The sequence below is a fragment of the Bidens hawaiensis genome, unplaced genomic scaffold, assembly GCF_021521415.1.
Source record: "Bidens hawaiensis isolate Kalapana, Puna unplaced genomic scaffold, B.hawaiensis_p1.1 tig00012650_1, whole genome shotgun sequence".
NCBI classification, from domain to species: domain Eukaryota; kingdom Viridiplantae; phylum Streptophyta; class Magnoliopsida; order Asterales; family Asteraceae; genus Bidens; species Bidens hawaiensis.
Window position 1 is genome coordinate 196,292 of NW_027492047.1, and position 12,376 is coordinate 208,667.

The 12,376-nt window shown below is 35.3% G+C and overlaps 1 pseudogene across 1 annotated transcript; it reads left to right on the forward strand.

Annotated features, from left to right (window-relative positions):
- Nucleotides 1–306: 306 nt before the first annotated feature.
- Nucleotides 307–3,421, forward strand: LOC143541832 (1-aminocyclopropane-1-carboxylate oxidase homolog 1-like; annotated as a pseudogene). Its single transcript, XR_013136811.1, has 3 exons — nucleotides 307–811; nucleotides 2,437–2,758; nucleotides 2,945–3,421. The product of XR_013136811.1 is annotated as a 1-aminocyclopropane-1-carboxylate oxidase homolog 1-like (transcript).
- The last annotated feature ends 8,955 nt before the right edge of the window (nucleotides 3,422–12,376 follow it).

Here is a 12,376-nt window from a genome sequence, read left to right on the forward strand (position 1 = left end):
AGATATGTATTGACGATTTCGAGATCTTGTGATCTGATTTCGTGGATCGATTTCATGAATATAAGTATTCTTGTACCTAATATACGTTAAGCAATTATTGTATTCTATTTTTCTCCACACACACATATATATACATATATATATATATATTCTATTTATTTATCTATTTATTTATTTTAGTTTGAAATATAGTGCATAAGAATTTCCATAGTTATCCTAGTGAACAAAACGGACACGTTATTATCGTTATAAATATTATACACCTACTCGTTCTTTATCACAATAACTTTGTTCTTTATCACAATAACTTTGTCTTCCCGTGACAAAGAAAATGGTCCTGAATGGCACATCTCTCCAACCGGACTATGACCGGAAAGCGGAGCTCATCGCATTCGACGTAACCAAAACCGGCGTAAAAGGACTTGTTGATTCCGGAGTTACAGAAGTCCATGGAATATTTCAACTCCCAACAAACACAACTTACTCTTCCCACCATAGACATTGGAGGAATCAATGAAGATCCTATACGTCGTAAAGAGGTGATCGGGCAAGTGAAGGATGCGTTGGGGATTCTTTCAAATGGTGAATCATGGAATCCCGGTTAGTGTTTTGGATGAGATGATAAAAGGAGTGACTGATTTTCATGAGCAAGACACGGAGGTGAAGAAGCAGTGGTACACAAGGGATTTTAGTGGTTGTATAATAGCAACTTTGATTTGTATGGTGCTCCAGTGACTAACTGGTGCGACTCGTTCTACTGCACCATGGTTCCGGACCCTCCCCAACCACACGAGTTGCCACCAACTTGCAGGTATGGGTCGATTTGTTTTGACGTATCATCCTATCAGTTAATTGCTTACTATATAGTTTTTCAATAAGCGAAAATAAAAAAACGATCATGCTTAGGCTATGTGTAATGGATGAACTACAAAATGGGGCGTTTTGTACCATGTGACGCCAGTCAGCAAAGAGTGATTTTTTTGTTTTAGGGTGTAATGGTGTTGTAGTCCTATATATACATATATATATCTCTCTCACACACACAATATAATAATAAAACCAAACTCACACCGGCAACAATTTCTCGTCGCCCACCGGTGCGGTGTTCTCGCCCCCAAACCCAAATTGCAACCCAATTTTACCGCCCACTACACATACCCTTACGAACACTCCTTTTAAAGGCTTTCAATCAAATCAATATATGCTATATATATACATCCGTATTCTATCAAATCACAATAGCTCCATAAAAGATTAAATGATAAAGTAGTAGACCGGGGCGGACATACTTGGGTCAGAAGTCCCCAGTATAATTTTTTGTTTTATTATAGTGTAAAAATCCCGATCAACCTACGTGAGTGTTATTATAGTCTAAAAAGCCCTTAATTAATGTGTTAGCATTCCCGACAGCCACATCCTCATATTTATAATTACACTAAAAATCACTACATTTTCTCTCATGTTTAATTAAATAATATTTTTTATAGCTTTATCATTACAGTTATATCTCCCATCTACTCACAACCAATTCAACAAATATTAAAAATAAATAAGGGCAAACAGTATTCTCCAAATATACAAAAAATCACTACATTTCTCAATGCACCCTATAATTTTCGCTCACGACCGCTCACAACCCAATCTTATAATTTCTAAAACTCTCTTACGTAAATTTAGGGGAGCTGCTGGGAATGCTCCTTATACGAGTCAACTACCTTATCCATAAAGCCACGTTTCCATGTAGTCAGTTAGGGTTGAATTAGTCATGCATGAAAGTTGCTTTTTGTTAACTGTTCTTTCACGTTTCCATGTTTCCCATTTTTAGTTATTAGTCTTGCACGTTTCCCATTTTCTAAGGTTAGCATGCATTTTCAAGTTCTATAAATTGTACTAGCATTTTGTTTGAAATATGAAGAAAAATTTGTAGTAAAACTTATTCTATCTTCTTCTTGTTTTCTTTAGAGTTTAACCCACTTACGGGTATCCATCAGCTCCTATGTGGTGACAGTTGAGTAAATTGATTCTTGGTTGTGCAATAATATACAAATACTTATTTTCAGGAGTTATCAATCTCAAGGCAAGATCTATATGGTACATATGTGTAAACAATTACATACACTGTTTAATATACCATTATATTAAGTGGCTTATTTGTCCAAAATAGATGACTAAATAAAAAAGCTTCAATGATATTCTACCGACTGATTAGTGGGTTAGGTGAGTCGGAGTCCAAAATGGTTTTGGGTCAATGGATGAATATTTATATGAGAAATCATTATTCTTAGATTGAATCTTATCCATTTGTTTGACTTAATAAATTTACTTTTAGCATATTTTTATATTGTGAAAATGAACTAAAAGTCCTATGAATTTTATTTAACCACAAGATCTTAAGTTTAGTTATTGATATTTTGTTTGATTTGGATATTGTTGTAGGGAGATTTTGTTGGATTATTCGAACCAAGTGATGAAACTCGGGGTTTGTTTATTCGAGCTGATGTCAGAGGCTCTTGGGCTTGATCCCAATCACCTTTTGGACATGGGATGTGCGGATGGGCTTGCTGTTCTTGGTCATTATTATCCTTCTTGCCCACAACCTGAATTAACAATAGGCACCCCAAACCATACCGACAATGATTTTATCACCATTCTTTTGCAAGATCATATCGGCGGCCTCAAGATCTTTTATCAGAATCAATGGACAGATGTTCCTCCTATACCAGGAGCTCTTGTAGTGAATGCCGGAGATTATTTGCAGGCATCTCTCTTTCTCTCTAAGCTTCATGTCATTTTATTTTTTGGTCTATTATAGTATAAAGTTGGTATCTCACACTTCATTGATGCAGTTAAAACTTCTAATGCCAATCAAATATATTGAAAATGAGATTTATTCTTTGAAGTTAAAAGCATAGTCTCTAAATATAAATGCATTGGTATTTTACAGTTGATTACAAACGACAAGTTCGTGAGTTCGCAACACAAAGTGGTGGCAAACAAGGCCGGGCCAAGAGTATCGGTGGCTTCATTCTTCACCACGGGTCTGATTCAGACATCTAAGGTGTATGAACCAATCGCTGAGTTGCTTTCAAAAGATAATCCAGCAAAATATAGAGGTATAACAATAAAAGAATACGCAGATTATTACAGGGAAAAGGGACTTGATGGCACTTCTGCCCTTTTACACTTCACAATCTAAGCTGATTGGAAGTCATTTTAAGCCTTGTCCATCACTACGAATTGAAGCTGTTATTTTATGTTCATCATATATTCATATGTAATAAGTGTAAGTTGAGATTAAAGGCCCGTGTTTCACAACAGGCAATGCATCAATTTTTAATAAAATTTGAATAATATTTAAACGTAGTTAAAAAAACTTCACAACGGTATATTCGAAATCAAGAATAAGCTACGTTGTTGTAAAAGTGAGCGTTAAGAAACACTCAGTTAAAAGGGTGTTATATATTTAGGGTATTATCTAAAAAAAAGAAAAAAAAAAGAGAAAAAACAAATAAAAGATGCAAAAGCATCCAAAAATAGCAAAAGATGCCAAAGTTGTCCATAACTCCATACTAGACAGGGCTAAGAGTTTACGCCTTGCCAAGGGGATAGTGATTATGAGGTTATCGCTATTGGGGCTTGAAAGTTATGAGGTTTCTGCCTTTTGGGCTCCGTGTGTGCCTTTTGACTCCGTTTATGCCTTTTGGGCTTCGTTTGTGCCTTTTGACTCCGTTTATGCCATTTGGGGTCCGTTTATGCTTTTCGGGTTTCATTTGTGCCTTTTGACTCAGTTTGTGCATTTTGGGGTCCGTTTGTGCATTTTGAGAGTTTACGCGCTGCCAAGGGATAGTGACTATGAGGTTATCGCTATTGGGGCTTGAAAGTTTTGAGGTTTCTGCCTTTTAGGCTCCATGTGTGCCTTTTGACTCTGTTTATGCCTTTGGGCTCCGTTTGTGCCTTTTGACTCCGTTTATGCCTTTTGTCTCTGTTTGTGCCATTTGGGGTCCGTTTATGCTTTTCGAGTTTCACTTGTGCCTTTTGACTCAGTTTGTTCCTTTTGGGCTCCATTTGTGCATTTTGGGGCCCGTTTGTGTCTTTTGGGCTCCATTTGTGCCTTTTGGGCTCAGTTTGTGCCTTTTGGGCTCCGCTTGTGTCTTTTGAGTCTTTTTGTCCATTTTGACTATGTTTGTGCCTTTTTGGGGTCACTTTGTGCCTTTTAGGGTCCTTGTTTGCCTTTTGGGGTTCCATTTATGCCTTTGAGGGTCCGTTTGTGCCTTTTGGGGTTCCATTGGGCTCAACCCAATCGCCCTTTGACATGGGATGTGCGGACAACCTTTCTTTTTTTGGCCATTATTATCCTACTTGTCCCCGACCTGAGGCTCCCGAGATCATACTGGCAATGGCTTTATCACTATTCTTCTCCAAGACCATATTGGTGGCCTCAAGGTCTGTTATCAGAATCAATGGATTGACATTCCTCATATAACATGAGCTCTTATAGTGAACACCGGAGATTATCTGCATGCATCTCTCTTAAGTTGCAAGCTTCAATGTTGTTTTATTGGTTTATTATGTTATAAACTTGGTATCTCATGCTTAGTTGGTTAGTATAACAAGAATGAAAAATATACGAAACTAAGATTTTTCTTTTAGAAGTTAACAACATAGTGTCTTATTATAAATCAAGAAGTTTGTGAGCTCGCAACACAAAGCGGTGGCAAATAAGGTTGGGCCAAGAGTACCGGTGGTATTATTCATTACCACGGGGCCGGTTGAGACATCGAAGGTGTATGAACCAGTTAGTGAGTTGCTTTCAGTAGATACCCCGACCAAGTATAGGGGCATAACAATTAAAGAGTACGTAAATTATTTTAGGACAAAAAGGACTTGATGACATATCAACCATTTTCCATTTCATGATCTAACCTATTTAAAAGTCATTTAAGAATCATACCAATGGGTTAAAGCTGTAATTCGTTTTGAATCATATGGTATTGTAATATATTTTGATACATTTTTATAGTTTTGGTGTAATTTTCGTTAGAATTTTGTTAAATCGATTGGTTGGTGTATTGTAAGTATAATGTATTTGCAAATAGCTATCCACAACCTGAATTAACAATGTAGACGATTATTAATGAAGAAATAGAATAAAGACATCATTAAGTTTGAGATGAATACATACCATTTTTAGATTTACAATAATTTTTAACTACTAAACTACTATAAATTTACCTGATCTTCTTACTGCATTATTTGAACTCTCGACCTCGGAAGGAGCACCTGCTACCCGATTTACAACGTTGTTAGTTAGCAAACCAAAGAAAATTCCCATTAAAATGTGCTATCGAACTTAACTAAGCAATACAATAAATGACGTAAAATTCATTTGCTATAAAATTTAAACAATATAACAAATACATGTGCTAAGAGATTAAAAACTATAAAAGCATACAATTTCTTAATAGGTATTAGGGTTTGCCCAAATCTATAAAGGCCTAAAACGAAATGAGAATTTAGAGCCTTTTTTAATTTTTATTGTTCTACAAAGCAAAATAACTAACCACAAATACGTTTGTCTTTTCAAATAACTTAAGGTTAATTTCATCATTCAGTATGTTTTTATTCTAACTTTGGTTTTAATTGAAGGGCTAATGCCCTAACTTTAGTTTACTCTTATTAAAGCCGACACTAACAAGTATGAATCCAAAAATATTTTGGAAATAGGTTCAAAGAAGTCATTATCTTGACTTACAATAAGAGATTAGTCGTTTTGGCTGCTATAAATTAAGGAGGTGTTTGGTAGTCTCTTAATGGTTATTAAGATGCTACCTTTTATCGATTCATAGTCTCTTAATGGTAAATAAGTAGCCTTTAGTGTGAGGAGATTTGATGTATAAAAAATTATGCGTCCTTCATGGCTAAAATATCTCCAAAATGATGCAATATCGACAATAATATTATAATAAATAACCACTAATGTTTATAATTTCTATCTCTAGGTAAATATAACTCTAAAGAATAAAACGAGCCCATATACAAAGAGAAACAAAGAAAAACTGTGAAAACTAACTTAACACACCACTTGGTGAAGCAAGGCATGGCCATGTTACAAGCATACAAGAAAAAGACAAAATTCAGAAGTTACAACATGGCTCATGTTGACACCAACACACCCCATGATGAAAGTACAAGAGGAAAAGACAAAACTAACGAAAACACGGGCCATGTTGACATCAACACACCCCCTGTTGGCAGTAAAACAGAAAAGACAAAATAGAAGCTTCTAGACTCACCATGGCCGTGTCCAGAGTCAACACGGTCGTGTCCAGATAAAACTCTCCTTGTGTACTTTTTGAAAATGAGCATTTAAGAATATCAGATAAAATAATCAACAGGGATGTGCCCATGTCAACACAGGCCGTACTAAGTACCCTGCTGAGCCTATAAATTAAATGTTCATCCACCATATTCAGTACACCATCAACCAGAATAACACTTAATACACTTCGCCCACCTTCTTTCACCACTATATATATGGGATTTATCCTATCCATCCACCTTTTGAAGATCAAGGAGATTAAGCTTTTGAAAGAATTCATCAACATCAAAGACTAGTCATCCAATTTGGTTAGATTGTTCTAATTTGATCATGTTTGTATATATTACTTTAATGTATAACATTATACTTAGTATTGGCTAAGCTTTCATAGCATCACCTTGGCTTATAATGAATCTTAACTAAAGTTTAATAATATAGGTTATAAATGTGATCGGTTTATAAAAAGTAAATGTTATGTTGTAATTATCACTTGATGAGGAATGCTAAGATACTCTTAAAAGATACACCAAGTGTCGAGCTTGACGATAAGCCGGAGAACTACCACTCTTGTGAGGCTTGGATTATAAAATTTAAAAGAGACACCAAGTACCGAGCTTGATGATAAGTTAAGAAACTGCCATTCTTGTAAAGTCTGGTTGAGAAAAAAACATGAATCCTAATATAAGCATGGATCAAATGGGTATTAGTAGTAATTAATCATCACTAAAATGGGAATGTCAACAATGATGTGTACACGGATTCTTCATGTTAATCCACTAAAATTGGTAGATTACTTGTCAAGTGAGTGTGTAACAGCTTTGGGTGATTATTACAAAAGTTCTATAATTATCCAAGAGTTGTGTGGGTTAATTCAAGGATGATCTTTTACAACTCAACTAATTTTAATTTGTATTATAAGTATGATGTAAATGCTATTTTTACAAAAAAAAATAAAATAAAAAAAATTTAGGGCAATTCACTTAGTAAATTAAGGGATTGTCTCATTTTTAAAGTGGGTTATCTTATGAATACTTAATATAAACCAACTTGCTAAAATAAAATAATTTTTTAGCGAAGATCATGAAGTTATGCATATTACTTTCTTTAATTGTTATGGAATAACATGAATTAGGTTTAAGTCGTTATTCACACGTATAATTATCAAAGCAAGTTTATATCATATGAGAGATCTTGGGATAAGATCTTGGATGTACATGAGAGAGATAAAAGAGAGTATAGTGAATTACCTTAATGTCATTTTCATTATAATACATTAAACAATTAAACCACCTATGTGGCATCACATGGACCATGGAAATGAGTTTTTATGGTTTTCACAACTCGATTAACCTTTCATCTAGTCATTTTCATATTACATATTATATATTTTATTTATAAATGTGGTGGAAGGTTAATCAGACATCATGTGGTGGCGTTGATAGCTAAAAGACAAGGGTACATGCACCGATTAGTCGGTGTCCTGATGACTGAGTGCTATGTGCCTTATGTCCAAGGCTTGATGCAAAACTACTATCGAGCCGGGGTTTCACCGGAAGCAGCCTCTCTATCTCTATGGGGTAGAGGTAAGGCTGTCTACATCTTACCCTCCTCAGACCCTACCATAGCTTTGCTATTGGTGGGATATACTGAGTACGATGATGATATTTTATTTATAAAAAATATAATCAGATACTTAACAAGTAACAGGTTGATTTGTGTCTACCTATATAGTACACAAAACATGTTAAGGCCATACTGTTGTTGTCCATTCATGGGCGTCGCGAGTGGCTGGCGCGACCCACGTTGTTGGCGAACACCGCAACACCCTGCCACGAGTGGAGTCTCGGTGAATGAAGGAATGTTGAGAATGGAATTTTTTTGAGGAATATGCATGTGACCGTTATAGCATTAATTTTCTTTTTGTTTTCTATATTTAGCTACATAACAAACACTTTCGCACACAAAAAAACCTACAAAAAATACTCATCCATTCTACTCATTTCTCTCCAATACACCCAATTATAAACAAAAAAATTCAATGGAATTCCTTTTCTTCGTCTGACTATTCGAGGAAGACGGCCTTATTTTTTAAGCCGGGAGAATAACAGCTAACCTGTTGGCTGAACGGTTTCATAGACGAGAAAGACTAACAAGACAACCACCTCTTCGTCGTGATCGAGTGGGCGGAAACTTGGTTATGTCACTATTTTAGCCCCGATCCCCTTTATGACGAAGATCATTTTAGGCGCGGTTTCGAATGAGTAGACAACTATTCATGCATTTATGAAATGATTTGTCAGATCGCTATCCTTTTTTTCAACAAAGAGAAGATGCAAGATGCAGACCGGGTTTCTCGATCATCAAAAAATGTACAGCTGCTATTCGTCAACTAGTGTATGGAATTTCTCAGACGCAATGGATGATACCTAGAAATGTTTTAAAAAGTTTCGCGAGACTCACTTCATATTTTTTGTCAAGGTATACAAATATACATATATGTTTCGTTTAGTTATATTTTATATATTGTTTGATGGTTTACTTGACAATGTTTATACATAGGATCATATCGATTTACTCACGGAGATATTTGCGCAAACCAACTTTGTATGATATCCAACGCATATATGAGGTGCACGGTGAAAAACATGGTTTCCCCGGAGTGCTCAGTAGCAACGCATGTTGGATGGGATATGCGTCCTACAGCCTGGCGAGGTCAGTTCCACCGAAGTGATCATCCCGGCCCAATATTATACTTGAGGCAGCGACGTCCCATGATCTTTGGTTCTGGCATGCATTTTTTGGTGTTGCCGGGTCAAATAACGACATAAATGTTATCGTACATTCACCGATATTTGATGACATCATGACGGGGTTGAGTCAACTCAATCGTTTTATGTGAACGAGATTCAATTCAAGCATGGCTACTACCTAATTGATAGGATTTATAACGAGTGGTTGACGCTAATTCAAGCTTATGCATCTCCGGTTGAAGACAAACGGAAGTACTTTAAGAAGAAGCAAGAATCGGCACGTAAAGATATTGAAAATGCATTTGGAGTTCTAAAGAAAAAAAATTCATTTGATTTCGAGGCTACTACGGTTTTGGTTAAGGGAGAAAACAAAGGATGTCGTCTATACTTGTATAATTCTACATAGCATGGTTCTTAAGGACCAAGGTATGGCTATTTGTCATAACTACCAAGGTGACGTCTCATGACCCAAATCGATAATCACCGATGATGAAAAATTCCAAAACGTCTTATATCTCAAGAACTGCGAGGTCCAAGGAAACATTCGTCATGAGTTGGTCGAGAATTTGTGGGCTAGACGTCCCGATAATCTTGTACTAGACTAATTATTTGTTAATATTTTTATTTTAATGTAATATTAGTTGTTAGTTTCCAAAGTTAGAAGAAAAAAATAAATAAATAAATAAATTTGATAATTCGTTGAAGCCACCGCTCACCTGGTAGAAGAAAAAAATAAATAAATAAATAAATTTGATAATTCATTGAAGCCACCGCTCGCCTGGACCACAACAGGCTCAGGTGGCTTTAAAAGTGACTTTAGCGAGTGTCCAGTCAGTATCTAGTCAGCATTGCATGACATAATATTAGTGGATGAATACAGAGCTCAACTTCAACGACAACATAAAATCTAACAAATATTTATAAGCCAAAATGAATTATTAATGAGAAAACTGAAAAACAATTATTGTTTGTAAACTTTAATTCAACCACATATGCAAGCTAACTAAGTTTAACCATTGAATATTTTGTTTGATTGGGATATTGTTGTAAAGAGATTTTGTTGAGTATTTGAAACAAGTGATGAAACTTGCGATTTGTCTATTCAAGTTGATGTTAGAGGCTCTTGGCCTTGATCCCCAATCATCTTTTGAACATGGGACGTGTGGATGGATTTGTTATTCTTGGCCAATATTATCTTTCTTGCCCACAACCTAACCATACCTACAATGATTTTCTCACTATTCTTCTACAAGATTATATTGGCGGCCTCAAGATCTTTTATCATAATCAAGGGACTGATTTTCCTCCTATACCGGGAGCTCTTGTAGTGAACGTCGGAGGCTATCTATATGCATCTCTCTCTCTCTCTCTAAGTTTTGAGCTTCAGTGCCATTTTATTTATTGGTCAATTATAGTATAAACTTGTTATCCCACACTTCAGTGCTTGTCATCATAATACAAATCCATGTCCATTGGGATTTTGCAACTAATTACAAACGACAAGTTTGTCGGTTCAAAACACAAAGTGGTAGCAAACAAGGTTGACCCACGAGTATTGGGGCGTCATTCTTTTCCACGGGTGCGATGGAGACATCAAAGGTGAATGAAGTTGCTTTTAGAAGAGAAAGTATAGGGGCACAACATTGAAAGAATACATAGATTATTACGGGGAAAGGACCTCATGCACTTCTCCCCTTTTGCACTTCAAAAATGATATGTAGAGAAGCCATTTCGTGAGTTATCAATATGTATGAGTTAAAAGTGTTATTTTGAGTATGTTTGGCAGGAAGCTTTTATGAGCTTAAGCTTTAAGTTTTTAAGAAAAAAAACTCATAATTAAAAGTCTTGGTTTGTTAAAGAAGCTTGAAGCTTTTAGGTTAGGAGAAAAAACTTAAAGCTTAAAGTTTCTGCTAGTAGCGTTTAGAAAAGCTACAAACTTTTAGTATTTTAATTTACTTAAATAATCTTTCAAAATAAATACCTTTACTATTATTATATTTAGTTATGCCTATTTTAGTAATTTTATACATTTTATTAAAAGCTCTACTCTGTCAAAACATCTAAATAGATCTAAAATAGCTACATCCACAAGCTACCAGCTACAGCTACAGCTACAGCTACTGGCTTCAAGCCACCAGCCACGAGCTTCCATCTACAGCTAGTAGCTAGTTTTGTCAAACATACCCTTTATGTATTATATACGCGCTTCACAATGATCTTTAATAAAACTTGAATATAGTTTGAAATTTAAATCTAAACCGTGAAAAAGAAAAAGCAAACTACAAGATATATAAAACTCCAAAAGAGGTTGTTTGAACGTAAATATTACTTGAAAAGAAAATTCATGAACTAACAATTGTTGGAGTAGAAAAATATCCCGGGCTTCTAAATATACCTCTAAATTTTATAAAAATATATTTTTAACATGTTGGCACCTAAAAATTGTGACTTTAAAAACCTATTAAATATTGACCATCAGCATCATAATTTTATTTTGATGGATACATGTATGTTATTTAGATGTTTAATTCTCTACTTGGGTCCTAGTGGTTGAAGGCTTAGATTTTTCAATGGAGACTCAAGTTTAAATCTCACTTGTTTCACTTTGGTGTATATTAGTAATGAATGATTTGAGCTAAGCCTTATGCAAAGGTTGTCAGTTTGAACCCTGAGCCCATCCGAGTTTTCGTCCCACCGTGTGTTACGCAAGAGAGTTACGCTCCTGTGGTGGCACAACGGCTGTTAAGTGGCAGCCGGCGGTATGATTTCCCGGGGAACACCTAAGCCAAACTCTGATAGCCAGTGTGGACCCGGTTAAGACAACATACTCTGTCCACTGTGGGGGCAACAGTGTTCTCCAAATTTATAAAGTGCAATAGCTTAAATACAAGAAATCGCCGTTCTTAAAAAAATTTTCATATAAAAAAGAACTATGTGATTATTGTATTGAACTTTCTTATAATAACATGTTTCTATTAATTGACTTATTTAAAAAAAACAAGTAAAGAAATACGGTATTTGACCCCATTCAGAATTTAATAAAAAGTACGTTGAAACATAGAGCAATTCGGTTTTAAATAAAATTTATACCGAATTATACATCAAAATAAGTATGTGGTGACGATAACATCATATTTCCGTTCATCCATCGCAGTAGATAATGGCAGGTGGACAATAGGAGGACCCTTAATTGTCATAAATATAATAATCACCGTATGCTTAATTGTTTAATTTTAAGGAATTGGATGACTACGGTGTACTTTGTCATGATAGGTACAAGGAGCATAAAGGATGCTAGGAGGAAGCA